General features: G+C 37.9%; 1 protein-coding gene across 2 annotated transcripts in view; it reads right to left on the bottom strand.

Annotated features, from left to right (window-relative positions):
• LOC131593163 (putative disease resistance RPP13-like protein 1) overlaps positions 1-24,164 on the bottom strand; it is a 42,489-nt gene extending 18,325 nt beyond the window's left edge. The window contains exons 1-2 of one of the 2 annotated variants that reach the window (XM_058865431.1): positions 24,079-24,164; positions 23,911-23,964 (exon numbers count right to left, since the gene is read on the bottom strand). The gene's annotated coding sequence lies outside the window, so the exon portion shown is untranslated. The remainder of the gene's footprint in view (positions 1-23,910; positions 23,965-24,078) is intronic. The other variant, XM_058865430.1, reaches the window with a different exon arrangement.
• Positions 24,165-24,675: the final 511 nt, after the last annotated feature.

A 24,675-nucleotide genomic window follows, 5' to 3' on the forward strand; every position in this document is an offset into this window, starting at 1 on the left:
CGGTTTTTATTGAGTATCATCGATCTTGTGCTTTGTGGTGTTGCTTCATGTTCTTGGTTGGCACGTCCCTCGTTGTGGACAAAAGTGTAACCTATGTGGACGTGACATACCTCCGGTACTTTATTGATTTGTCTACACTTCATGAGTGGGATTGAGGTGCCCCCATTCTGATATACCTATACCAGAAGCTGAATAAAGCATGCAAGTGGAGGACCAGCCAGTTGACTGGCTCTTGCACACTCCTCACGGTACATTTCTTTATAATTATATGACATTTAATCTGTTATTTGTTAACTTGTTCTAACATATTTTCATATTTGTGTTTCAGTGTTGGATCATCTCCTACTTCCACCGCATTCATGGCTACGATCCTAATCCCTTATACACTAACGGCATGCCTAGGGTTGCACTATATGTCCTCCATAGGGGGAACCATAAAGTGGCGCCATATCGGGTATACCTCAATCGTACTACTCACTATGACATCAATTGGACGCCCTTCCGTGATTACCATAATGTTGTCCCATTCGAACGCATCTTATTATATTCCGGATGTTTGGCGTGTGTGATAAACATCATGGTCAAATATCTACCGAAGTGGTGCATAAGACAATTTGGACGTGTGTAGATGATACCGAAATCTCCATTTGAGACTGCTCCCGACACCGTTACCCGTCGAGATCTCACTGCTATCTTTCAGGATTGGGAGCATCATTTGGTGCCAGACGAGTATCGGTGTATGTGTTTATCAGTGATTTCTGACAAACAACCGCTAGTCTTCCAAACTCTATAATTTGGTAACTTACAAGATCGACTAGATTGATCCTAGGACATGTGTCTTAATGTTTTAGTCTTCTTTAAGTTCATTTCATAAGTGAGCAAGATTTTAACTTATCAAGGGAAACAAGATTTATTGTAAAGCAAATTAATATTGTCTAAGTACAAAGACTAAACCTTCGACTGTAAATACTGAGTAAAATGTAAAGTTTGAATTTAAAGGTTTCCAGAAATTGTAAAGTACAAAAAATTAAAGGTTCGACAGGAATTTACAAGGTTCTAGCTTAAAATAAAGAGAAATAAATGACGAAAGACTGAAAGATATTGATAAAATCGTAAAGCTTGAAGTAAAGAAAACAATGGTGTTCTAATTTAAATAACTCGGCAGATTCCATGGCTAATACATCATCTTTATTTCTTGTTGTCACAATAATCTTACTTCCAGAAGAACCTTTGTTAAAGGGAATTAGTAAATGCTCCCAACATTTTTCATTTGTGTTCCAAATATCATCTAGAACAAGCAAATATTTCTTGTTAGTAACCGTCTGTTGCAATTGACGTTGGAGTATTTCCAAGCTTCCACTATTTTGTGGAGAATTAAATTGCTCGAGAATTTCTTTAGTGAGTCCAATAATATTAAATGGAGTTGAAACATGGACCCATGCTTTAAGTTCAAAGCCTTTTTGCACTCTGTTGTCATTGTAAACAAATTGAGCAAGAGTGGTTTTACCCATCCCACCAAGGCCAACTATGCTGATTATTGGAGTGTGGTTGTCTAAAAGTAAGAAACTGATAATTTCCTCCTGACGTATCAGTAGAACATGTTTTGAACGAGTTTTTCTTGAGAATATTTCTAGCTCACAAGTTCAGTTGTGCAAGCCGGTAATATCCGAAAGAAAAATGTAGACTCTGACGTATCAGTAGAACATGTTTTGCAGGTGATAAACCCTAGTACTATCCCATGTTTGGTTCTCTGACCTCATGCTCGTGACGCTGGACTTTTGAACCTGTGTGTACCATGTTTGTGTTACCATGTTTGTAGTACCATGTTTGCGTTACCATGTTTGAACTACCATGTTTGCTTTACCATGTTTGAATATGTGGCATCCATGCATCCATGCATTCATACATTCATTAAAAAACCCATCTTTTTCCATAAAAACATGATTTTTCCAAAATTTTAGAGAATTTTTCCTTGCAAACATTATAGGATTAAGTTATGGAGTGGGTAAAAAGGCATACCAAAAAGTACGATTTCAAAATGCCTAATTTGGAAAGGCTGAAAGAGTTAGCATCTTCTGTACAAGATCCTTCTGATTTTAGGAAAAGCCATGGAAAGCTTTTGCCTATCTTGAACACTCATGTTGATGAAGGACTTCTCAAAACTCTGGTTCAGTTCTATGATCCCGTCTACCGGTGTTTCACCTTTCCAGACTATCAGTTGGTACCAACCTTGGAAGAATATGCCAATCTTTTGGGTATTCCTGTGTCTGACAAAATACCTTTCAATGGTTTGGAAGCCATTCCTAAGTCACCAGCCATTGCAGCAAGTATCCACTTGAAGAAATCTGAAATAGAAAGTAATTGGACTACTAAAGGAAACTTTCCGGGTTTAACTTCGCAGTTTCTAATAAAGAAAGCCTTTGATTTCATTGACACTGGTAGCATGATAGCTTTTGAAGCTGTACTAGCCTTGCTCATCTATGGGTTGGTTCTGTTTCCCAACGTCAACGACTTTGTTGATATCAACGCCATAAAGATCTTTCTGAATGGAAATCCTGTTCCGACTTTGCTTGGTGACATGTATTTCTCTGTCCATCATAGGAATCGCCAAGGCGGTGGAATCATTGTATGTTGTGCACCTCTTTTGTACAAATGGATTGTTTCACACTTACCTAAGTCTCCTACTTTCACGGAAAACCGAGAGGGCTTACGTTGGCCTCGAAGACTTATGTCACTTACTAATAATGATATTCATTGGTATACCTTGGCTCGCTGTGGTACAGAAACCATTGATAGTTGTGGAGAGTTCGCCAACGTACCTCTCATTGGCACACAAGGAGGAATTAACTATAATCCGGTCCTAGCCCGACGACAACTCGGGTATGCAAACTCAGTTAAACCAATGGGTCTCGCAGTGGAATGCTACTTTTACCGAGAAGGGGAGGATCCTCAAAGGTTGAAGACAAGAATGGTGAGAGCTTGGTGCGACGTCCGAAGAAAAGAAAAAGGTGGGATAAGGAACTGCATTGCTACGAACGCCTACACCAGCTGGGTAAAGAAAAGAGCAAAGGAGTTTCAAATGCCTTACGATTATGAAAAACCCATGTTCCCTGTGGTGTCTCAACTACACAACATTCCCATTGACACTACGGAAGAATACCAAGAGATTTTAGCCAAGATGAGGTCAGAAAAAGACGCTTGGGAAGAAAAGTTTCGTAAAACTGAGGAGGAAAATAGAAAGTTGAAGAAAAGAGTGAAAGATCACGAAGAAACTCTTTATTATCAAGATGGTTGGCTCATGAGTAAAGATGAGAAGATCCGTCAGAAAGACGCCGCAATCAGAAGATACATCAAAGAAAGCAAGAAAAATCCTGAAGCCTCGACAAGCAACGCTCCGATGCCTGACAATTGGAAGAATGTTGTTGACAAGCTGAGAGCTGAAAAGGCCGAGTTGAAAGCTTACTATGGGAAAGAAATCATGAAGCTCAAGCTGCACAACGCATTTGGTTCTTCGTCTGATGAAGATGTTTAGGATTTGTTTAGATTTTCATTTATCATTTGCTTTTGTAAGGAGCTACGCTCCAATGTTGTAACATTTCCCATTATTGCAAAAAAAATGAATGAATAAAAGATTTGTTTGTGTTCAAATGTTTGCAAGGAAATAATCTCTAAAATAATTGGAAAAATCATAAATTTCTTTTTGCATACATCATTCTGCATATCGAGTCTGTTGTATAGAGTCTCATCTTTTGGATCTTTCTCCATTAGATCGTCAAGCTGTCGCGTCTCAAAGTTTCTCGACCGCGTTCGCAATCAGATCACAGATACAATACTCGTTCAAGCAGAAGAAGAGTAATGGAACACTCTGAACAAGAGAATATTGAGCTCCGAGGTACAGTGACCACCCTTCAGGAAAAGTTGGAAAGTCTCACTACTCTGGTTGACTCCTTGATGGCCGCACAGAATCAGCCGCCACCACCCAACAGTCAAGCAACGGTAACATCTGAAGTCACTACTCCAGTTTCTACAGTTGCATTCGGTATTCCATCTTTCTCTATGCCAGAAGGTTGGGGCCCGCCTTTCAGCTTTGGTACAGGTTTCCGCCATAATTTCTCTGGGGTTCAAACAGCTACAACTGAAGCGCCTGCTGCGCAAGGTTCGGCGTTTATTCCGCATTCAGGGGTAACTTTTTCCCAAATCACTATGGCACTTTCTCAACCCACTATGACAGTTCCGACCCCTACGGTTCACACTGTTCCTTATGATGGCAATGAGATTTATCATGATCAAGGTGATAGCACAAATCAGCGTAACCTTGTGGAAGATCTCCAAGAACAGTTCAACAAGATTCAACTGGAAGTCAAAGCTATTCGTGGCAAAGATTTGTTTGGAAAGAATGCCCAGGAGCTATGTTTGGTTCCCAGTGTACAAATACCAGCTAAATTCAAGGTCCCAGACTTTGAGAAGTACAAAGGTAGTTCTTGTCCACAAAGCCATCTTGTGATGTATGCCAGAAAGATGTCTACTTATGCAGATAATCATCAGTTGCTTATCCATTACTTTCAAGACAGTTTGATTGGTGCCGCACTGAAGTGGTACACAGGCTTGGATAGCACTAATATTCGAACATTCAATGACCTAGGTGAGGCCTTTGTCCGACAATACAAGTATAACTCGGATATGGCTCCGGACAGAGATCAGCTTCGATCCATGGCTCAGAAAGACCATGAAGCTTTCAAAGAGTATGCCCAACGATGGAGAGAAACTGCTGCTCAGATTAATCCACCATTAAAAGAGAAAGAGATGACAAAGATCTTCTTGAATACTCTCAGTCCGTTTTATTATGAACGCATGATTGCTAGTGCCCCAAGTGATTTCACCGAAATGGTAAACATGGGGATGCGTCTAGAAGAAGGAGTCCGAACCGGACGTCTGACTAAAGAAGGTGGATCTTCGAGTGGAACCAAAAAGTTTGGAAGTGGTTTCCCAAAGAAGAAAGAACAAAGTATTGACATGGTATCCCAAGGGAGGCCAAGAGGAAATGTCAATCGTCAGCGACAGGTAGCTGCTATTGCACCAGTCGTTAATACAGCGCCGAATCCGGGATTTACCCCGCAGTTTCAACAACAACAGCCTCGACAACAGGCTCAGCAGTTCAACAATAATCAGAATCGTGTGCAAAGAGCTCCACAGTTCGATCCGATTCCAATGACCTACACAGAATTGTACCCTGCGCTGGTTGAAAAAGGTCTCGTTCAAACTAGAGCACCACCACCAGTACCTGAGAAACTCCCATGGTGGTACAAAGCAGAGGTCTCATGCCCTTATCATCAAGGAGCACCTGGACATGATCTTGAGCATTGCATAGCCTTGAAATATGAAGTTCAGAGGTTGGTTAAATCTAATCTCCTCTCGTTCAGAAATTTGAATCCAAATGTGCAAGCAAATCCACTGCCCAATCATGGAGGGCATGTTGTAAACATGGTGAATGGATGTCCTGGTCCATACCGAGTCTATAATATCAATTTCTCAAGAGCAGATTTGGTACAAATGCACGCTACTCTTTGTCGAGGGCAGAATTTTCGCCAGCATCAATACGGTTCCTGTAGAATATGTTGTGTGGATCCTCACGGATGTTCAATTGTGAGAAGAGATCTCCAAGTTTTGCTAGATAATGGTACTATTGAGATCTACAGAAATAGGGATGAAAATGAAGTTAACATGATAGGATGTTATCCGCATGAGCTTTTAGTCTCAGATATCAACTCGGAAATGCCTACAGTTAACGTCATCGTTCCTCATTTCAACATGCCTGAGCGCATAGAAGTTACTTACAACAAGCCAAAGGTTCCTGTTGCTCCTTTGATCATTTGTCTACCTGGACCTGTTCCTTATGACTCTGACAAGGCAATTCCATACAACTACAATGCAACAATGATAAAGGATGGACAAGAAGTTCCTTTACCAACTCTCTCATCTGTCGTAAACATCGCTGATGTGAGTCGAGTAACAAGAAGTGGACGTGTGTATACTCCACTACCTCCAAAGCAGCCTGTTGTTCCTGCAGCCGGACAAAATCATGTCAATATTCCAGTGGGAAATCCTGTGGAAACTCCTGTCAGTAATACAAGCACTAATGTTGGTCAATCCAGTGGAACCAATGTGAATCCTGATTTTGATGAAATTTTGAAGCTTATCAAAAGAAGTGAATACAAGATTGTGGATCAGCTTATGCAGACTCCTTCAAAAATCTCAATACTTTCATTGCTGTTAAACTCAGAAGCCCACAGGGAAGCCCTGATGAAGGTCTTGGATCAGGCTTTTGTAGATCATGATGTGACTGTTGACCATTTTGATGGGATAATAGCCAACATAACTGCTTGCAACAATTTAAGCTTCTGTGATGAAGAACTCCCCGAGGAGGGCAGAAATCACAATCTTGCTTTGCACATTTCTATGAACTGTCAGTCAGACTCTTTGTCCAATGTATTGGTAGACACCGGATCTTCCTTGAATGTGATGCCAAAGACGACTCTTGCTCGCTTGTCTTACCAAGGAATGCCTATGAAGTTCAGTGGTGTAGTTGTCAAAGCATTTGATGGATCGCGAAAATCTGTTATCGGCGAAGTCAACCTTCCCATGACAATTGGTCCACATACATTTCAAATTACCTTCCAGGTCATGGACATTCAAGCTGCTTATAGCTGTCTGTTAGGACGACCATGGATCCATGAAGCAGGGGCAGTAACTTCTACGCTCCATCAAAAGTTAAAATTTGTAACAAATGGAAAATTGGTAATAATAAGTGGAGAACAAGCCTTGATGGTGAGCCATTTATCCAATTTCTCTTTCATCAGTGCTGATGATGTGGAAGGAACTCAGTTCCAAGGTCTCTCTTTAGAAGACGAATCTTCCAAAAAGAAAGCATCAATCTCTTCTTACAAAGAGGCAGTAAAAGTAGTGAAAGATGGAACTGCCACTGGCTGGGGGCAAGTTGTGATCCCGACCAAGAATGAAACCAGAGCAGGTCTCGGATGTTCACCAACATTCTCAAACTACACCAAGAAGGATGAAACCCTTCGTCCGATCAAAGAAACGTTCCATAGTGGAGGGTTCCTTAATCCAATTCCTCAAGAGGTTAATGTCCTTATCGAAGAATGCATCGAAGAAGGTCTACCTGATCTTGAAGAAGAATGGAAATGTTATCTCAATGACTCGAGATACATATCTCAGGAAGAACCATATCCTCCTTCAGAGAAAACAAGTGCTAAAGAAATTCCGCCTATTCCTGCAGAGGTTTGGGACACCTTGGGACAACCAAATGGAAAATTTGATTATATGGTGAAATACACTGTACCTGAAAGTTACAAGATTGCGATTGAGGATATCCAACCAACTGGATGGGGAGATTCCTTCGAATATAATAGTCAACCAGAAGAGGCTTATCAGCCCTGTCAATTTCCTCAGCAGCTTGAAATTACTGAAGATTTTGGCTTCAACGTATCTACCAAGATTTATAATCCTGAAGATGGTTACTATCACATAAATGCCATTTTTGAAGATGAAGGGGAAGATGGTCCCGCAGTTGACTCAGAAAGTGTCGCTGACAATGAGTCTCTTCATCCTGAATACTGGGAAATACATCCTGAAAATTCTGAAGATTGTGACTCATCATATGCTCTTCAAGAAGTAGAAGAAGACCGTTTCAACTCTACAAAGAACAAGAGTGACAAACCAGGACCTTCAAATCCTGCTCGACCAGCGGTCAATGTCAAAACTGAAGATAATTCTGGGGAGAATTTTCCTGAATACATAATGCACAGAGGAGTTCGTTGCTACTGGAAGGCTGTCGACGTTCCGAATGTTGTTCGCCGCTCAAAGTAATCACCTCGTCGTTATTTTGACCTCCTGCCTTGCCCAAAGCAGAGAGATGTTTTATAGGGTTTTTCTTTTAAATGTTCCGCCCAAATAACTTTGTGTATAGGGCTTTGTTTTAAAAGTTTCCCTCTTTGTCCTGCCCAAGACAAATGAGTTTGTGTTTAGGGCCTTGTTTCAAAAATGAATCATAAATAAAGTGTCATTTTGAATTCCCTACATTACATGTTTTATTTTTTGCTTTTTTTTCTGGAAATGGTAATCCTAAAAAACCCAAAAAAAAAAAACTTTTTCAAAAAAATCTGCATACACTCCTGCATTCATAAATTTTCTGAAATAAATATAAATCACATGTGCAGATTTACTATTGATAAACCCATTGAATGCAATAACCCTATGCCCTCTCCCAACTTTGAGTTTCCTGTGTTCGAAGCCGAAGAAGAGGAAGAAGAGGAGATTCCGGACGAGATCTCTCGGTTACTTAAGCACGAGGAAAGAGCCATTCTGCCTCACAAAGAGCCTTTAGAAAAGATCAATTTGGGTTCTGAAGAAGACAAAAAAGAAGTGACCATTGGATCGCTGCTTGATGCTGATATCAAGAGTAAGTTGACAGACCTTCTCAAAGAATATGTTGACGTGTTTGCCTGGTCCTACCAAGACATGCCTGGGTTGGATACCAATATTGTTCAGCATTACTTGCCATTGAAGCCAGAATGTCCGCCAGTTAAGCAGAAATTGCGAAGGACTCACCCTGATATGGCTAACAAGATCAAAGTGGAGGTTCAAAAGCAACTCGACGCAGGTTTTCTAGTCACCTCTGAGTATCCTCAATGGTTGGCCAACATAGTGCCAGTTCCGAAGAAAGATGGCAAAGTTAGAATGTGTGTTGACTACCGTGACTTGAACAGGGCCAGTCCAAAAGATGACTTTCCCTTACCACATATCGACATGCTGGTCGATAACACCGCTAAGTTCAACGTCTTTTCCTTCATGGACGGGTTCTCCGGTTATAATCAGATCAAGATGGCTCCTGAAGACATGGAGAAGACATCTTTCGTCACCCCATGGGGTACCTTTTGCTACAAAGTGATGCCGTTTGGATTAAAGAATGCAGGCGCAACTTACCAAAGGGCAATGACTACTCTCTTTCATGACATGATGCATAAAGAAATTGAAGTTTATGTGGACGACATGATAGCCAAGTCCAGCACAGAAGAAGAACATATTGAATACCTTTTGAAGTTGTTTCAACGACTAAGGAAATATCAGCTTCGCTTGAATCCTAACAAATGTACTTTTGGGGTTAGATCTGGAAAACTCTTGGGTTTCATTGTCAGCCAAAGAGGTATTGAAGTAGATCCCGACAAAGTCAGAGCTATTCAAGAGATGCCTGCACCAAAAACTGAAAAGCAAGTAAGAGGATTTCTCGGACGATTAAACTATATCACCAGATTCATCTCTCAAATGACTGCTACTTGTGGGCCAATTTTCAAGCTTCTTCGCAAAGATCAAGGGGTTGTATGGACTGAAGATTGCCAGAAAGCGTTTAACAGTATCAAGGAATACTTGTTAGAACCACCAATATTGATTCCTCCGGTTGAAGGAAGACCATTAATCATGTACCTTACTGTGTTGGAAGAATCCATGGGCTGTATGCTTGGACAGCAAGATGAGACCGGTAAGAAGGAGCATGCCATCTATTACCTGAGTAAGAAATTCACAGACTGTGAGTCTCGTTACTCCATGCTCGAAAAAACATGTTGTGCTTTGGCTTGGGCTTCAAAACGTCTCCGCCAATACATGATCAACAATACTACTTGGTTAATCTCCAAAATGGATCCGATCAAGTATGTCTTTGAAAAGCCTGCCTTAACAGGAAGGATTGCCCGATGGCAAATGTTGTTATCCGAATATGACATTGAATACCGTGCTCAAAAAGCAGTCAAAGGAAGCATTCTCGCCGATCACTTGGCGCATCAACCGATTAATGAATATCAATCTCTCAAGTTTGACTTTCCTGACGAAGATGTCATGTACTTGAAGATGAAAGATTGTGACGAACCGTTACCTAAAGAAGGTCCTGAGCCTGGATCAAGATGGGGCCTAATTTTTGATGGAGCAGTAAACGCTTTTGGCAATGGAATTGGGGCAATCATCATCACTCCCAAGGGTACTCATATCCCGTTCTCTGCCAGACTGCTATTTGATTGCACCAACAACATCGCAGAATACGAAGCTTGTATCATGGGTCTCGAAGAAGCCATTGACTTAAGGATCAAGATCCTTGACATATATGGAGATTCAGCCCTCGTGATCAACCAAATCAAAGACAAATGGGAAACTTACCACCCTGGCTTGATTCCCTACAGAGATTATGCAAGACGTCTGTTGACTTTCTTCAACAAGGTTGAATTGCATCATATACCTCGAGATCAGAATCGAATGGCAGACGCCTTGGCTACTCTATCTTCCATGTTCAAAGTCAGTCACTGGAATGATGTGCCTAAAGTCAGAATTACGCGCCTTGAAAGGCCCGCCTATGTGTTTGCAACTGAAGCAGTCATCGATGATAAACCGTGGTTCCACGACATCAAACGCTTCCTTCAAACTCAAGAGTACCCGCTTGGGGCATCAAACAAAGATAAGAAAACCCTAAGGAGGCTTTCTGGCAGTTTCTTCCTGAACGGAGATGTGCTATACAAAAGAAATTTCGACATGGTTTTGCTCAGATGCGTGATAGACACGAAGCAGACATGTTAATGCATGAAGTGCATGAAGGGTCCTTTGGAACTCATTCAAATGGGCATGCAATGTCCAAAAAGATCTTAAGAGCAGGATACTATTGGTTGACAATGGAATCTGACTGTTACAAACACGTGAAGAGATGTCACAAGTGCCAGATCTACGCAGATAAGATCCATGTGCCACTGACTCTACTCAACGTTCTCTCATCTCCATGGCCTTTCTCCATGTGGGGTATCGACATGATTGGAATGATCGAACCGAAAGCTTCAAACGGTCACCGTTTCATCTTGGTAGCAATTGATTACTTCACCAAATGGGTCGAAGCAGCATCTTACGCCAATGTTACAAGACAAGTGGTTGTGAGGTTTATCAAGAACAACATCATTTGCCGATATGGTATTCCCAGCAAGATCATTACTGACAATGGTTCAAACTTGAACAACAAGATGATGAAAGAATTATGTGAGGAATTCAAGATTGAGCATCATAACTCTTCTCCTTACAGACCAAAAATGAACGGCGCCGTTGAAGCTGCCAACAAGAACATTAAGAAGATCGTCCAGAAAATGGTCGTCACTTACAAAGACTGGCATGAGATGCTGCCATTTGCTTTACATGGATACCGTACTTCAGTGCGTACTTCAACAGGGGCAACTCCCTTTTCTCTAGTATACGGCATGGAAGCTGTGCTCCCCGTAGAAGTTGAAATCCCATCAATGAGAGTCCTCATGGAGACCAAGTTATCAGAGGCTGAATGGTGTCAAAACAGATACGATCAGTTGAACTTAATCGAAGAAAAACGTATGACTGCTCTATGCCATGGACAGTTATACCAAGCAAGGATGAAACAAGCCTTCAACAAAAAGGTTCGACCTCGTGAATTTCGAGAAGGCGACCTCGTGCTTAAAAAGATCTTGTCTTTTCAACCAGATTCTAGGGGCAAATGGTCTCCTAATTACGAAGGCCCGTATGTTGTCAAAAGAACATTTTCTGGCGGCGCCATGATTCTTACAACCATGGATGGTGATGAACTCCCGCATCCTGTGAATGCTGATGCAGTCAAGAAATACTTTGTCTAAAAAGAAAAGAACAGCTCGGTAAGTTGAAAACCCGCAAAGGGCGACTTAGGCAAAAATGAGCGTCTCGGTGGACTGAAAACCCGAAAGGGCGGTCCAGGCAAAAATTAGAGACAATAAACAGAAAAATTCATCCTGGTAGATTGAAAACCTGAAAGGGCAATCTAGGCAAAAATTAGGGATTTATGACAAAGTAACTGCATCAGTCTGTACTTCGTCACCTGAAGAGTCTGTACTTCATCAGAGGATCTTCAATCAAATCATTGCCAATCTGAAGCAACAAGCACAGTTGGAACTCAAAGTTGTTTAGGGGGAATAGTGGTTATTGTTTTCAATGTAGCCTTTTCCGCATAATTACCATTTCCAACTTTTGTAAATACTCCATGGAATCACGCCTTTAGTTGATTTCCATCCTATTAAATAAATTTGAGCCTTGTGCCTACTTGTTTGCAATCTTTAATTTCTTTTAGCTTGCAAAATGACGCTTTGATTGTGTTATTCACTTTTGGAAAAAAAAGAAAAAAAGTTTTAAATGAATTTACTTTTCTTTTTCAAAATAAAAGCGAAACTTTCCTTTGAGTTGTGAACAACGGAAGGAACATCAGCAGTTGTCTCCGTAAGATGAACAAAAGGATTCTCCCTGAAAATTGTTGAGACAACGGTATTCTGGTCCCAAAAAAAAAAGAATTCCTGAAGCAATTACCCCTCGAGGTAAAGAAGCTCTTCTATCCCCAGTGAAGAAGCTCTTCTATCCCCAGTGAAGAAGGTCTTCTATCCCCAGTGTCGAAGATTTTCCATCTCCAGTAAAGAAGATTTTTCCATCTCAGTGAGAAAAAGATGCTTATCTTCCCCAAAGAAGTTGAAAGCACGCAGCATCATTCATCACCTGTGTTATCTACACCGTGTTGAAGAACATTTACCAAGTATCTGGTTGTGTTGCGACATTGGTCCGTCTCCAGTATATACTTCATTATCTGTCAGTATTGTTAGCATGCATGCGACATTCATGACATTCATCATTCATACATATTTGCATCATTTATGCATTCTTGCATTTTTTTAATGATTGCTTCGAAATCATTCATTCAGGATATATTTATCCTCAAAAAGAAAAAAGAAAGAAAAAAAGAAAAAAAAGAAGAAAGAAAAAGAGGAAAAAGAAACAGTATGGGCGTGTCATCTCTCCAAGTAGGTTGTCACCCATAAGCCGAAATAAAATCTTCTTTCTCCAGTTCCCCACTAAGATCATTCCTCGTGGAAGAAGGTTGCTTTAGTTTTCTCCTCTCAAAACAAAGGAGAAAATCCCCAGTCGAGTTCATTCCTCATTGGGTACAAAGTCTTGTTTGACTGTTTCTTTCCAATTCATTCATGGTTAGAACTTTGTCTTTACCAAAAATTCAAATTCCGATTCTCCAAATAGAGTCAAGAAAAAATTGAACCATAAACAATCGCCTCGTCATCTGAGCAGTTTATGTTTCTTTCAAAAATTTCCTCTCAAGGAAATCAATCATGAAGACCATTTGACAATCAGGGCCTTATTACTGTTCACAAGGCTGAATAACCAGTAATTTCCCTAGCAAAGTCTCCAGAAATCATTTTATCACTTGGCTGATAATTGATCATGTCTTCAAAACCGCTATCACGAGGCTGGTAGTCGGTAACCTTTTGTTCTGGTTATATTATTAAACATGTCTATCACCAGGCTGATAGTCGATAATATTAACCGAACCTGTGAAACTCTTTTTACTTTGTCAAGTCTATCACCATGCTGATAGTCGGTAATACAGTTTCATACCTTTCACCTTCGCATTATTAAACAAGTCTATCCCCATGCTGATAGTCGATAATGTCGATAGGTAAGCTTTTCTTACAAAGCTATCATTCCCCGGTGAAGCATACACTTGCTTTCCCGAAAAAAAAATGGATTCTCTTCCTAAAACGGATTGAGACATCCTTCCTAACCTCTTTTCCCCAGCGGAGTCAGTTCTTGATATCCCCTCGGTAAAGACATCCTTGCATTATTTCGCAATTTTGGTATCTTAGGTCCAAAATTTGCGTCTTCTGATATTTAAGTCTCTTCCACCCTATCAAAACGAAGATTTTCAATCTTCATGTCTCAGGTTGAAGAAACTTAAATAGGGGCATCTGTCATACCCCAATTTTTGACCTAAGATACCACCTCATATCATTGCATATGCATCATCTGCATCTCTAACAAGTTGCATAGCTTGTGTTTGTTAATTGTGACTCAACAGGATTTAAACAAGAAATCACTCATCAGTACAAGTAACAATCAATTAGGGTTTTGTTCTCCCTCCATCTCAAAAGAACTATCTTCATCAACAATCAACATTTGGTCCTCAGAGGTTCATTTCAACAAGCTCGAAGGCTCTGAATCGACTGAATTAGGGTTTTGACTGAAGACAACATACTCTTGACTTTTACTCAGGATTTGACCTAATGACTTGGGACATGACCTCAAGACTCCCGGTGCATCATTTTGACCTAATCCATTGGCTCATAACATCTCCTACACAAAGATTGATCAGACAAATCCTCAGATCAGGGTTTTGAACTATCAGGGACTGAAATCAGGGATCACATTTGGGAAACCCTAAAAATCCCCAGGAAGTCAATCAAAGGTTTCAATCATCTTCAAATAATCTCTATGACAATATCCAATGGAAATTACATCTCAATTCAAGATCCACAGTCATCAATTTCATCAGATCGACAATTAGGTTTTTTGACCTAATTCACTAAACCATTGACTTTTTAATCAGGACATGGTGCCACAACTCAAACCATGGCTCAATATCCTCTAATGCTTCAATATGATCCATTCATACCATTCATATGGTGAGGATAGCCTGTTTCATTTGAAATCTCCAGAAACGCGATTCGTCTGAAAAAGTCAACTGTACAAGATCACCATTGACTTTTGGGGAATTTTGGTCAACCATGACTTTTGAAGTTTTGAATCATCAATATATGATATATGAAGTCATTTGATCAAGAAAAATCAAGAAAATCAATCAAGAATCAAAAAGTCAAAAGTTTGACTTTTCATACTTAGAAAAATTTCTAAGTGTTTTTCATGGTTTTTTCCAAACTTTGGAAGGGAATTTCTCAAAATTTCACCTACAAACTGAAAAAAACTTCCAACATGAAAGTTGTAGATTTTGATCCAATAAACAACTTTGACACATATAAATTTTTTCCATAAGATCAACCATTTAAGAGATATGGAGCTTCAAAGTTGGTATCTTTTGAAAATTTCACTTAAAACTTCATTTTCTTCAAAGTTCATGGATCTTTTTCACCCACTTCCTTAAGGATCTTGAAGAAACTTTCAACTAGGGTTTTGAAGTGTGTAATATGAGCTTTCCAAAATGTCCAAGAGCAAGAAAAAATATGGAGTGTAGCTATGGTTTTGAATTATGCATTTAGTGATCTTTTTCACTTGAATTTTCACCATTTTTCACTAAGTTTCAAGACTACATGACCTATAATCCAAGCAATGATGCATAGGAGCAATAATTGAGAGATATTTTCTGATTAGAAGATCAGAATGGAAGAGGATAAGAAGCTTGAGAAATAACCATGGTTAAGTCACTTTTAACCATTTGCATTTAATGTGAAAGATTCCTTTTTATCTCTTAAGCCACATCATCATTCTTGATCAACTTGCAAGAGCTTTGTATTCAGAAACTTTGGCCTATAAATAGAGGTCCTTACCTCATTCAAAATCACACCAAAACCTCACAATTATAGGTTTTCTCTCTTCTTTCTTGAATTGCAAGTTTCATAGTTTTCAAAGAGGTAGAAAACTCAACCTCCAAACCCTTGAAGTTATGGCCAAAGTGATGGTTCTAGCAACTCATAAACATCATATGGGATGTGTTTGAACCACTCACACACCCCAAATCACCCCAAAACTCAGATTCACTCTTCAACCTCCATATGAACACATAAAGAGCCTTATCATGCCAATTTTCATTCCAGATCATTTCTGTCCAAATTTACACTTCCCACACCTCACATATATCACATATAAGCTATCTAAACACTCATCACCAACCTGAAACATCAGAATCATAGAGCTCGATTCACACTTAGGCTTAACTGCAGATCGGGTACCTCCAACTACTCCAGGTGTTTTCAATCCACTCCAAGCATCCAGACACCTTCCATATGGTTCATTGAAGCTGTCCAGATCAAGCAACAACATCTGTAACACCTCCTTCGCAAAATTCAATCTCCAGCTTGGCCGTTTTTGAGGTAAGTGTTCATGAACTTCAAACTCTATCATACATGCATCATAAATGCAAAACTGAGTTACCATCTTGTTTCTGCACCATCACTGAATAATAACCCTCAATCAATTGCATCATATCATGATCATACACGATTTCACAAAGATTTTTCATATTAGGGTTCTTCGTGTTCATCAGAGGATTAATCATCTTAGAGCAAAAATAAATGAAATTAAAGGTCATCATCATGTTCCTCGTCCAAAACCGAGTGAGATAGCCCCTTTGATCGATCAAAACAACACAGTTTTGAAGAATTTTGAAAATCAGTTAGGGTTGTGTTCTTGGCGCCAGATTTGGTTTGGGAAATTCAAATTCTTGATTTAAAATATATTTTATCAAACGCGTATGTTTAACAAGCCACAAGCGTGGCTCAGTTGGTTCATGTTTTGGCTGGTGAGAGAGAGGGCGTGAGTTCAAGCCCTAGTGGAGACAAAACCAATTTTTTGCAACCTATTTTCTTTCTTTTTTTTAACAAACTTCACCAATTAATTTAACCAATCAAAATTCATCATTTTCACTTCATTTTTTTTACACTCTTTATTTAATATACATATTTTGATAATATTAAAAAAAATCACAAAAAAGGATTCATTTAATATATTTTTAATTGAGTTTAAAATGACATGTTTTAAATGTTTTAATACTTTTTAAATATTGTTTTTTCACTTGATTTTTCAAACTTAATCACTTATAAATATTTTTGGAGCAAACCCTAATCATCTAAGTGTTAATTGAGGATAACCTTTTTGTTTATTTTGATTAATTTGATTCCTTTCAAAATTCAAATCGTTTTAAAACAAGCGATCGCGATTCTTTTCAAAAACGATAAACCATTTCTTTTTGATTCTCAAAGGAAACTATTGATTAAATCTTTTTTATTGATCAATTGATTTTCAAAATGAAGTGGGGCCTCTCGAATATTAGAGAGTGTAAGTCCCATTTCTTTTCTTTTTGTACAGTTTTCGAAACAATAAAACTTCTTAACAAAATCTTTTTCAAAACAATTTTCAAATCATTTTCAAAACAACGAAACTCCAAAGAAACAAAACTTTTCAAAATATACCATGGGCCTCCACGTAGGTATAAGTCCCAAGCCCCTTTTGTACATACCCATTCCAGTACATGAAATTAGGTATTTCATTGTACGCCTTTTGTACATATCTCAATCAATTTGTTTTTAACCTTGAATAACAAACCAAAAATGAAGGTTTCTTTAAATCTTCCCAAAAATACCATGGGCCTCCATGTAGGTATAAGTCCCAAGCCCTTTTGTAAATACCTGTTTACATAGCTTTGAATAAACTCAAGTGGACTTCTCCCCGAGTATAAGTCCCGAGCCCTGTGTATACAACTGGATCATGCTTACAGGTATATTTCCTTCATAAACTCCATTATATACACACACTTTGTCATATATGTATAACTGTTCATAATTGTTCATGTACTTGTTCATGTTTGTTCGTACTTGTCCATATTTGTGATTGTGTTATATATGCTTATCCAACTTAGTACAACACTAGGTTCCCCATAGCCTCCTATTGGGCTTCGTGCAAAGAATCTCCCTAGTTTAGGTTAGGACATAGAGTATGGTTTCCCGGTGAAATCGCTCTAAGAGCTCAAACCAACTATACCATGCCTCCCCTTGGGCTTTGTACAAACGAGTGACCCTCCCATAGCCTCCTCTTGGGCTTACAATGCAAGGACCCTGGATTGTCCCTCCCATAGCCTCCTCTTGGGCTTACAATGCAAGGACCCTCGGATAGCCTCCTCTTGGGCTTCGTACAAGGACCCACGGGCTTCTTATAAGCATCCCCAATATCCAAATCAAAATACCCTAGGAGATTAGACATTTATCATCTCTATGATAGGAGTATCTCATCTATATCATCACAAACAATTAATCAATCAAACTTTTTGCCACAAGGCTGGCTAATCAATCAAACTGTTTTACCACCGTACTGGATGATTAATCAAAGTTTTTGTCACAAGGCTGACTTCATTGAAACTTTTGCCACAAGGCTGGCTGATTAATCAAAGTTTTTGTCACAAGGCTGACTTCATTGAAACTTTTGCCACAAGGCTGGTTAAACAAAAACATCTTTATCATTCTAAGCACCCTAAGTGGCATGGCCCCGGGCTTATAATGAAAAGATTTTCAAACAAAAATCAAACAGATGTATGTGATGATATAGATTAGATACATCGAACATTTAGATGACATTTGTCTCTTTTCCTTTGCTTCCACTAGCATAAGTGGGAACTACGATTGCTCTGACTTTCTCAACATCCCTTTGAGAATACGTAGGCACAAGGTCGATCCTTGGCGAGCAAAACAAACAAAAAAAAACCATTCAAACCTTAGCACCCGTAGACCCCGAGCTACAGATGCTCTGATTCCCTCTAAGGGATATGTATGCAGAGGATCGCGATGATCTTTGCGAGCATAATCAAACAAACACCTTAGGTCCCACCTCTTTCTCACAAGAACCTCCACCATAACAAGAATGGAATAAACAAAACAAAGAAACTTATAGAGTACTATAGATACGTTGGGTGCTAATACCTTCCCTTCGTATAACCAACCCTCTTACCCAAGATCTCTCCCCACTTTTAAGGTTATTGCAGCTTTTTTCCTTTTCCTCTTTTGGAAACAATAAAAAGTTTGGTCGGTACAAAAGAAAAATCATTTTTATGAGCACTCGAGCCCAAAGAAGGCATCAGGTGTCTCATCCTACAAAAAAAAGGACAAACGATTTTTCCCCGCGACAGATTCTTTGTTGTAATCTCTTCGACCAGATTCACCATCCTTGTTGTTTGACATGCACAAAGAGAAGCAACCATGTATTATGCTTCACGCGACGATAGTGCCACAACTGGTTCTTTTATTATTACAAGAAACATGTGCACCACCTAACATAAACACATAACCAACCGTGGATTTTCTATCCTTAGAATCACTATACCAACTCTAGTCGGTGTAGCCCAGTAGCTTACATTCTTTTCCTTCATCAATTGCAGGAAACAAAATTCCATAGTCGAGAGTTCCTTTGAGATACCTTATTATCCTCTTCGTCGCAGCTAAGTGAGATACGTTTGGCTTATGCATGAATCTAATCACCATATCTACAATGTATGCTAGATCAAGCCTTGTATGACAAAGGTGCCTTAATGATCCAATAATTCTTATGAACTGATTTGGATCGACATCATATTCATATGAGTCGTTAGAAAGTTGCAGTCTTGGCTCAACCGATGTCGAAATCAAATTGCAATCTTCCATCTCAAATATCTTGAGTATTTCACTTGCACATTTTCTTTGATGCATCATCAAGCCTATACCACTTTTGTAGAATTCGAAACCAGTGAAGTATGAAATGTTGCCCAGCTCTGACATTTCAAAAACTCCTTACTAGGATCATCTTTGAAGTCTTTGATCTCTTTCTTGCAGCTACCTATTATTAACAAGTCATTGACATAGAGACATAGTATAAACAATGCACTCTTACTTCTTCTTACGTATACTCCATGTTCAGTTGTGCATTTCACAAATTCCTTATCCCTCGGGAAACTATCTACGTACCTTCTTATTCTGAGATCTTAGATCGTGTTTAAGTCCACATAAGGATTCATGCAGCATGTAACCTTGCTTTCTTCACCTTGTTTCACAAAGCCAACAGGTTATGTAACTTAAACTTCTTCTTCTAAGGGGCCATTCAAAAATTCACATTTCACATCCATATGACACATATTCTAGTTGTTCATGTTTGCTAGACCAACAACCAACTTGATTATTTTGATCCTTGCATTTGATGCAAGAACGTCTTCGAAGTCGATTCCTTCCTTCTAAGTAAATGCTTTTGCCATAAGTCTTGCCTTGTGTCAATTTACTTCTCATTTGGGATTAAACTTCACCTCATATACCCACTTCACATTGATTTTCTTCTTGGCTTGAGGAAAATGAACAAGTGACCAAGTGTTGTTAACTTTGATGGACTTCAATCCCTCATTCATCACTTTCATCCACTTCGAATCCTTTAATGCCTCACATGCATTGACTGGTTTGACATCTGGAAATAAATCATAGAGTAACAACTCAACTTTGTAATCGACCACATCATCTAATGTAATCATACATTCTTGCAACCCTGTAGGTATGTGTCTTGTTCTTCAATGTCTACTTGTGCTTCCTTGACCTCTGACTTCATCATGTTAAACTTCTCTTTCGACTTCACTTGTTGGTTCTTCACATAAGATTCTCACTGAATCTTTCTTTACATTTTCAGTTCAATCACATTCCTTAAGCTCATATATGATTACATCCCGATTGATCATAATTTGCTTATTATCTTGGTCGAACAACTTGTATCTACCAATCGAATGATATCCTATTAGGATCATTTGACTCAACTTGTCATCAAGTTTTCTTCTCAGTTGGCCAGGAACATGTCTATGTGCTATAGATCCTTATACTTTCACATGGCTTAATCTAGGCTTGACACCATACCAACATTCTTCTGGCGTAACTCCTTCTAGCTTTTTGTTGGACATCTATTCAAGATGTATGTTACAATTGACACAACTTGTCCCCATAATTCTTTAGGTGGATACTTACCTTTCAACTTAATTCTCACCATATTCATGATGGTTCTATTCTTTCTTTCAAAAGTTCCATTTTGTTTTGGAGTGTAGGGTGGCACCACCTCATGCATAATCCCTTTTTTCACACAAAGTGTCGAATTCTTTTGACACATATTCTCCATCACCACCAGTCCTCTGAATCTTGATCTTTCAAACACCTTGCCTTTCGACCATGGATTTAAACTTGGAAAATACCCCAATCACTTCACTTTTCTTCTTGATCAGGTAAGTCCATAATTTTCGACTAAAATCATCTATGAATGTGACAAAGTATATGTTACCTCCAATCAAATCCACCTGGATAGGACCACAAACATCAGAGCATAAGACTTCAAGAATTGCCTTTGACTCGGTTCCTGCATCCTTGCTGAAGCTATTCTTGTGTTGCTTTGCCTGCCCATATTCCTCACACACTTCATTTGGAATGTCGATTTCTGGTAACACTGAAACCATATTTCTTCTTTTCAGATCTCTGATGTATTGGAAGTTGAGAAGGCCAAGTATATAGTACCATATCCATTCATATCTGTTAGTTGCAGTTACAAGGAACTTGTGCTCCATCACATTAAGTTCAATCTTGAAGGTTCTATTCTGAGACATAGGAGCCTTTAATATTAACTATCCACCTGAGTCGAGAACTCTCATCATCTTGTCTTCAATCGACATTTTGTAGTTCTTTTCGACCAACTGCCCTATGTTGAGAATATTACTTTTCATGCATGGTATATTTAACACATTGGAAATTACTGACCTTTTGCCACATTCCTCATAATCAGAACATCATCAATACCTTCGACAGCTAGAGTATAGTCATTTACAAATTTCACCATGTTCTTCATCGAGGTTTTTATGTTGACAAATCAATTTTTCCTACCAGTCATGTGTTTTAAAATCCTGACTCCAAGTACCATTGGTCCTTGAATCTTTCTTCATCTCTTGTTGTGACCATCACCAACATCTCCTCTTCTTCATGTTTTGCAAGCTTTGCACCAGTTTCCTAATTCTTTTATTTTTCAGGACCATCGCTAGAATAATGGCCATATTTCTGAAAATTGAAACATTGAATGTGCCTTTTGTCAAGTTTTCCTCCACCGCCTCTTACTCTACCTGTAGCAACACCTCTTTGATTGCTTTGGTATGATGATTTTCTCCAATTCAACCAGCTTTCCTTTTGCTGATTTCGACAAGTCGAATTGTTGTAGCCTCCTCTACTTTTGTTGACATTCCAACTTCTTTGCCTTTATTTTGTTTTGTTGATTGCGTCTCCAGAGCCACATCACTCTTCGACTTGCCTGTAACTCTTTCAACCATTATTTGTTCATGAGATTCAACCGTCCCTTGAATCTCTTCCTTTGTCAATGTTGACAAATTTTTTTACTCTTCCATGACAACTACCATGTGGTCATCTTTGGAGCCAATGACCTCAATATCTTTGCAGTAACTGATCTTGATGTCAACACTTCCCCACATACTTTCATTTTCGTAACCTTGGTGAAGAAATTAGTTATACTTTCATTTTCTTTCATCTGAAGCAATTCATACGTTCTTTTGTGAGTTTGTAACTTCACCTCTTTCACATTCTCAATGCCTCCAAACGATTTTTCTAGAATTTCCCGTGCTTCTTTATTTGATTCAACATCACCCAACTTTTCAAAATTATCTGGATCAACACGTTGATGAATTATAAAGAGGGATTTATAATCTTTCTTCTTCAATTCTTTGTGTGTAGCTTTTTGTTCATCAGTTGCATTTTTTTGCAAGTGGTGTTAATCCTTCCTTCACAGGACCACAAAGATCTTGATAATAAAAAACAACCTTCATGTGCTTATACCAATTCTCATAATTTCGACTCTCCAGAATTGGGAGACTCACTAGAAAATGCCCATTCAGATGGTTTATCGGATGATTCATCGCACTATGCTTCCCAAGAATCACATAACCAGTGCTTTAGAGACCATATGTTGGAATTACACCAAACCTATGGAGAATTCCGAATCAATCTTTATGAACAAGAATCAATCATACCGATCAATTTCGCCTCTTGTTCTTCACTCTTCACTTGAGTGAACTAAATCGATAATGGAAGAAGAGAAAGAAATCAACTGGAAAAGAGAGAAAATTAGGGTTTTAGAGAAAATAGGGGAAGAAGAGAATATCTGTAGAGTTTCTCTCTGCTCTCAAAAGTAAAACTTATCAGTTATCAATAATGCAACTGCATGTTATTTACTACAATAGGGTAAGTCCCTATTTATAGGTTGAGTTTTCTTGCTCCCTAAGCAAAACCCAAATAACCTGATTCTTCTAAAACATGCAAAATAAGCCTAAGGCAAAAAATTTGTCGAGACAAACTCCTTCGACATTTCGACAACACTAGGTGTTTCGATAATACCATGCTTGGACACCATTAATTACGTTCTCAACATAAATTTCTTTATTGTTAATAAGTTAATTTTTGTAATAATTACAATAACAAAAGGAGCATAGCATGTACAAAAGGAAAGGAAAGGCACAAAACCGGGACAAAAGACCGAAAAAAATCAGCCAACTAAATAAATACTCCATTGAAACTTGATGTAAAAAACTCCATTGCAAACCAATCGAAGTTAATTTTATTTGAATTAAATTAGACTTTGAAATTTAAATTAAATTTATATATTATAAATTTTGAATTAAATACGTTTAAAGTCCCTCTAAATTTAAGTATTTTTACTTTTTATCATTTTAAATAATTTCGTTAAAGAATCATCCTCCTAATTTATGAGTTCTACACTTTTAATCCCTTCGGCTAAAACCGTCGTCAAATCTGTCGATAATTCAACTGTTAAGTAGTAAACAGTCCCTATCGCTAATTTAGTTGTTAAGTTGAAGAACCGTCACTAAATTGCAGGAGAGATAAAAAATGTTATTAAATATTTTTAAGAAGACTATTCTTTAACGAAATCTTATAGAGATATAAAAAGTGAAAATATTTAATTTTAGATAAATTTTAAACATATTTAATCCTAAGTTTTTTAATTAGTAAAATTATTATAAAGGTTAAAATGTAATATTATGAGACAAAAGCGATTATCAAATAATTGAAATTTCCAATGAAAAAGAATCCAATAAAATTAGAAAAATGATATCAAGTCTAAGTAAACTGAAAATTAAGGAAGAAAAATCAATTAAAACTAAATTTGGTTGTAGATCCAAGTAAAAGTAGAAAATTTTCAGTTAAAGAAAGTAAAACATATATTTAAGAGGGGAGAAGAAGATATTACCTGTAAAATTTGTGAGTAAACAAATTGAGACTATAATCTTCCGCTTAAGAAAACCTGAAAGTAAATATAAAAGTCAGAGTAAGATTTAGAAAATTAGAAACAATAAAAAATATGAAATATACTTCTAACAGTTGATAATAAGATCTCTGAATGAAAGAGAGAAATTACTTGTGGAAACAAAGAAACTTAGAAATAAGATCTCTTAATTAAGAAATTGAAACAGAAAAGTGAATGTCTTTCCCACACACCACCACATGATATTTAATCTTAGAACAAACTGAATAATGAACCTTCCAAGAAAACTCAAAGAAATATAATAGAAATCAATATGCAAGTTGTATAACATTAATTTTGCTTATAAAAAAAAAAAAATGCAAGTTGTATTGGAGTATATAATTATTGAAGTTTGTTTTTTATCGACAACCAATTAATATTATTTTGTCAAACTAACTCTTAAGACCACAGTATAAAAATACAAATTTTTAAGTAGTGGTAGAATTATGTTGTAATATTTTATTTTTACGCAAGTTGTTTAAAAAAAATTTTAAAATTGTCTTTAAATTTCATGATATTTGTATGACTATTTCTTTATCACACTTTCACCAACAACTAGCAAAACTGAAAGCATCTATTGATTAAAAATTCTATTAAATTTATAGAGGTGATAATTTAATCCATTAACTCATTATCCATTTAATTCATCTAATAAAATAATAAGAAATATTTATATAATTTAAAATTCAAATGATTTAATTTTTTTAAAAT

This window comes from Vicia villosa, linkage group LG3 (genome assembly GCF_029867415.1).
Source record: "Vicia villosa cultivar HV-30 ecotype Madison, WI linkage group LG3, Vvil1.0, whole genome shotgun sequence".
Lineage (NCBI taxonomy): Eukaryota > Viridiplantae > Streptophyta > Magnoliopsida > Fabales > Fabaceae > Vicia > Vicia villosa.